At 41.1% G+C, this 5,490-nt stretch overlaps 1 pseudogene; it reads right to left on the reverse strand.

Annotated features, from left to right (window-relative positions):
* Window positions 1-3,417: 3,417 nt before the first annotated feature.
* Window positions 3,418-5,245, reverse strand: LOC102847018 (annotated as a pseudogene).
* Between the last annotated feature and the right edge of the window lie 245 nt (window positions 5,246-5,490).

Below are 5,490 nucleotides of genomic sequence, written 5' to 3' on the forward strand. Positions count from 1 at the left end.
GGATTGATTCAGTGACTGGGGTACTCGGGATGGGTGTGTCAGAGGCAATGAGATTGGCACAGGATAGAGCACGGTTTAGGGCTGCTGTACATAGGGTCGCTATGAGTCACAAACGACTCGACGGCACATAACAACAACAACAGGCTCAAGATAGATCCTTTTGCTGAAACCTTCTCCAGGCAAGAGAGCCATAACTTCAGAGAGACAGTGCAGCACCACAACCTGAGATGGCATTCGAGAGTGAGTGATAGTATAGAGAAATGGTAGCCGCAGAGGCAGTAGAATCAGGAGAGTGATATAAGATAGAATATTTGTTTTCCTAGCCATAACGTGAGAAAGCTAAGTGACTTCAAGCAGGAGATTTGCAGACAAAGTAGACACCTTTGAGCTACTGTTGGAGAGCTAGATTTGCCAATGTATGGAACTAGTGTTGAAAACCTTTGAATCTAGGCTTATAAGCACCGAGCCCAGTAGGCTGTGATGGGGGCACTTAAAACAGCAGTGTTAAAGGAATTCTATGAAACCCAAGCAAAACTGATGCCAAGCCCATGAGGTCTATGACTAGAGAAAGGTCTAGCTACAGAACAGCCCAAAAAGAGCTGCACCAATCGAAAAGCTGTATCCTTAGTTTCTCCTGAACCTAACGTGTAACCAGTTCTCAAAAAACAAACAAAAAATCCACCTTCTTGGGGAGCTCTGGTGGCCTAGTGGTAAGGAGCTGCAACTACAATCCCAGAGGTGCACGGTTCGAATCCACCAGATGCTCTGTCGGGGAAGGAAGGACAATCTCCTCCTGTACCAGTCAGATCTGATTTGACGGTACACTCACACAAAAATAATAAAATTAAAAAAAATCCACCTTGTTGTTATTTAGTTGGGGTAGACTCACTGCTGACCCTCCAGCGTGTTTACCAAGGCCATAAATGCTGAGAGATTGCCTATGTTAGAGGGACTTCCCCTTTGGGTTACAGGTGCAACTCCTTAACCACTAGAGCTCCTTTCCTTAGAAAGCCTATAATCACAAACATGACCTCTGAATTCCATGTGACCACTGTAAGCAATTATTAAGTCCAAAAGAGAAGTAAAGTTTATTGCATAAATTGGCTAAAATTGTTAGGGACATGAGGACAGGTTTGAGGACTTCATAAGAATTAGCCTGGGCTGACTATTGATACTGATCTTAATCCTCCTCCCTTGTAAAGTTGGAGAAGGCCAAATGACATATCATTTTTCCAATTGTTTTCAGGAGGATTCATTACAAATGACTCTGGGTCATAGACACATGGAAATGTGTAACAGAAAGAATGAAGGAAGTGAAATTTGGAATGTGCTGTGGGACAGCTGACAAGTATTGGAATGAATAAGAATAGTACAAAGAGTCTAGGGTGTGCAAAGCATGTCTCGATGCATAGGAACAAGTCTGCATCTTGATTCATCTCCCTTGTGAAGTGAGAGAGCTAATAACACAGCCAATGTTGTCATTGTGTACCACTGAGTTGGAACCAACTCACAGCTGACCCTCTAGCTAGTCCTCCTCTTCCATTTATACATTGTTGCACCTTTCTCCCTGCCCACCCCTCCCCCGCATTGTTCTTCTCTTTGAAAAGTAAAATTCTTTCATTGTTATACAATCCCTCCCCCCAAGTCCAGTCTGCTATGCAGCCTTAGATCTAGACTCCTGTCATGACAATAATGCCTAATCACATAGCCCTTTTAAACAGTTTTCTCCATTATGTTTCAATGCAGTATATTTATCCCATCTTTCTCATTCTCCTCTCAAACCCAATGTCAGTCCTGTTTTACAACAGTGACACTATGCAGTGTAAGTCCTTTTGTGACTAAGATATTTCACTCAGCATAATATCCTCCAGGCTCACCCATTCTGAATATGAAATTTTGAAATGAGTTCCTTGTTTTTCAATGCAGCATAGTATTCCATTGTGTGAATATACCACAGCTTCTCTATCCATTTGTTTGTTGATTTGCACTTAGGTTGTTTCCAACTCTCGGCTATTGTGAACAAAGCTGCGATAAACATGGGTGTGCATATATCTGCTTGGGTGGCGATTATAGTTTCTTTGGGATATATTCCCAGTAGTGGAATTGCTGGGTCAAATGGTATTTCTATTTGCAAGGTTTTGAGAAAGCGCCATACCGCCTTCCACAGTGGTTACACCATTTTACACTCCCACCAACAGTGAATAAGGATTCCATTTTCTCCACAACCTTGCCAGCATTTGTTGCTTGCTGTTCTATTTTGCAATTCTTATTGGGGTGAGATGATATCTCATAGTTGTTTTGCCTCTAGCTAGTCTTGAGAGGTTGTAATCACATGGAAAGAGATTGTCCATCCTTGTGAGGATAAGTTGGTGGATTAGAACTGCATGCCTTTAGGATTGTAGTGCAGACTCTTACCACTAGGCCACCAGAGCTTCCTGTGGGCCTTTTGCAGACAGTGTGGTAAAGGAATACTCACACCTAACACACACTTTTACCTGATTTAGAGCACCACTATCCCTCTTGTTCTGTTAGAATGATGGCCTCTTTGGTCTAGTAACAGGTTCCATGTGACCATTATTAAGTGTTCTGGAACTCCTACCAATGTTATCCTTAACTAGTTATGATTCACAGCAAAATGCCTTTTAATGATTAATCAAAGATAGGTAAACATCTTTCTAGGATTCTTCACTTTCAAGCAAAACTCACTGAATAGCAATAATAATATACATTTCCTTCCACGCCCTCTTCTGAATGAAACATGAATTTCTGGCAGTTCCCTGTTGATGTACTGGTACAACCACTTTTGAATTATTTCCAGCATGATTTTACTAGTTGATTTTTTCCCTAGAGTTAGATACGATTTAATAATAATTAATTTCTAAAATAAAAGTTATTGTAGGTGAGACCATGAAATTTCCTAATACTTGATCATAATAATTGCACTAATAATATTCTAAAACAAATCATTATTTACAATAGATGGGAGTATTTATGTAAAATCCAGCAGCAAGCATATTTAATATGTGTATGTGTGGGCTCTGTGTGTGTGTGTGTGTGTGTATACCCCAAGATTATATGAGCTAGGAAACGTCATATATCTCAACAGCAGTACTAGAGTGCAGAGTAGAGAAGAGACTAGGGTTTATAAATGCTTTTCAGAGCATTGGGTTTGGAGGAGGAATGGACATCTTGTTTTCAAATCCTCAAGCTTTTCTCAGAACTGAAGCCAAAATTGTAACTGCCACAGAAGAGGGGAAAAGGAAGCTTTTCTTGCTTTAATTGTTCATCTGCTTTGGAAAGTCCAGTATCCCTGAGATAGGAACCACTGCGATAAGGATGTGAACAGGGTCTCCCAAAGGAAGATTGTTGTTATTATGACCTACTACCCTGGTCATCAGGTGTAAACTTCACATTTCCCTAATGGTTGGCAGCACCAAGACGTTTCAGGAGCGGTTCATCATAAATCCAGCATTCGCCATCTTCATGATATAACCTTGTCTCCCACTGAATTTCCTTCTCCTTCCTTTCTGAGCTTCTGCTCTTTGCCTTTCAAGTCTTTGCTTTGCTTTAGTTGCTGCATTAATGTTTCTGATTTTCAAGCTGAAAGTGACATCCTTCCAAAGGCAGCAGGATTCATACTCATTCTGATCCTCACTTTCTTCTTGATTATAGGCAACTTCTTGGTATCTATAAAGACTGTACTTTCCCCTGTTGCATATTTTGCATACATAATACCATTCCATTCCCCTTCAATTAAGCAAAATGACTTCTTGTCATTTGGAGAGAAAAAAAATCCTCAGCTGTAATTCTGTGTTTCTTACCCCCAAAGAAAGATGATAGTTGCACTATAGCCTGTTTTGGAACAATTAATATTGCACTCTCCTCCTAGTTCTACCCAGGGTACTGTAAGGATAGACACTCCGTAACCACTGGGGAATGTGAGAATGTAATGCTCGTCATAGTCGAGGCATGAGACACAGCCTTGCCCTATGCTGTGTACCCCAACTGACATCCCAAGGAATTTCGACATGGTCCATATATGAGCACTGAATTGTTTCTTCTTGTTAAAACTCTCTGCAATGGGTCTCTGAAAAGCTGAAATGGGTGGATGATGAGAAACTTGTTCTACCACAAATGTTACACTGTTTTTGGAAACCCAGGGGACCAGTCCTTCTGATACCAGCTCTGTGTTCTCTTTGATGTCATTTGGTAATGTCCAGTGACACTGAAAGATCTCACCCAAAATAGGGTTATATGGCTTTTTGGCAACTGATCCTTTCCTTCCCGCATTAAAGGCTGAGAGGTACCACTTCACCATTTGAACCATTCAATCCCTGGGATGTTTTTGGTCACTAATGGTTGCAAACAGGTCGGGATGTGCAAAAAAGTCTGCATACATTTCTAAAAGAGATCTTCTTTCAAGAATAAATGTTGGAAGGACTACCTAAGATCCATTCCAAGCCTAACTTGGGACAAGATATGCTTTATAATGCTCTTATGTTCTTCCACTGATCCTGCTTCTCCTTCATCATCTCTATCATCACGGGAATCCAAAAGATCAACATTACTTGTTCCATTGGACATGGAAGAATTAAGTGATTCTGTGGTGTCTGGTTTTTTCAAACTATTTCCTCAGCTGTTGTGTGTCAGGACAGCGGCAGATCCAGAGGAATCTATTAAGTGCTTTGGGGATGAGTCACTTTCATTCATCAGCATCACAGAATTCATCCTCACTGCTAGAATAAGAGAATTCTGGGACTGTGTTTGTCGATAAGTTGACATGGCTTGGAGAAGTTAGACTGCTACTATTTGGTGCTGGAGTCTGATGATATCCCAGAGTAGCTAACACAGGTCCAACTGGTAGATATGATGGACGCTGCTCTAACTTACACAACTGAGCAGGTTCTGAAGGTAGAACAGTCTGGGAAGGCATTGTGCTGATCACAGGTTCCAGGGGACGAGGCTGATATACTGCATCTACAGGATTAATAGAACTTTTAGCAATTTGCAGCAATACAATGCAGTGTTTAATTGATTCTACCATGCTATTTGTAGTCTCCTTGAGAGTTTCCATTTTCTTTCTGTGTTCATCATCCTTGCAGTTTTGAAGTTTGTCATCAAAAAGCTTTAACTGTTCTATCATGATTTGTAGGTAAGTATCAGCCTCAGTAAGTTTATCAAAGTCTTAGACACTGGGAACAAATCCTAAATCCAAACCTTTGCAACTGGCCAGCAAGCAAACCATTCACCAAGGCCCCCACCTGCTGTGCCTCCAGAGCAGGGAGCCGGGGGCTGCTCCCGCTCACCCCATGTGCCTCCCCTCTCGACCGACCCGTCAGACAGGACTCCATCCAGCTACTATTTGATTTTTTAAAACAAAAACATACACTACTTTGGTAACTTAAAAAATAATTATAAAAAGAAAATGCATACATATAGAAAACAAAGGCTGACTTCTTCTATGTTAACATTATGATGTCTCATGCCAAA

The sequence above is a fragment of the Elephantulus edwardii genome, unplaced genomic scaffold, assembly GCF_000299155.1.
Source record: "Elephantulus edwardii isolate Elephantulus edwardi_28Jun2011 unplaced genomic scaffold, EleEdw1.0 scaffold00264, whole genome shotgun sequence".
Taxonomy (NCBI): Eukaryota; Metazoa; Chordata; class Mammalia; order Macroscelidea; family Macroscelididae; genus Elephantulus; species Elephantulus edwardii.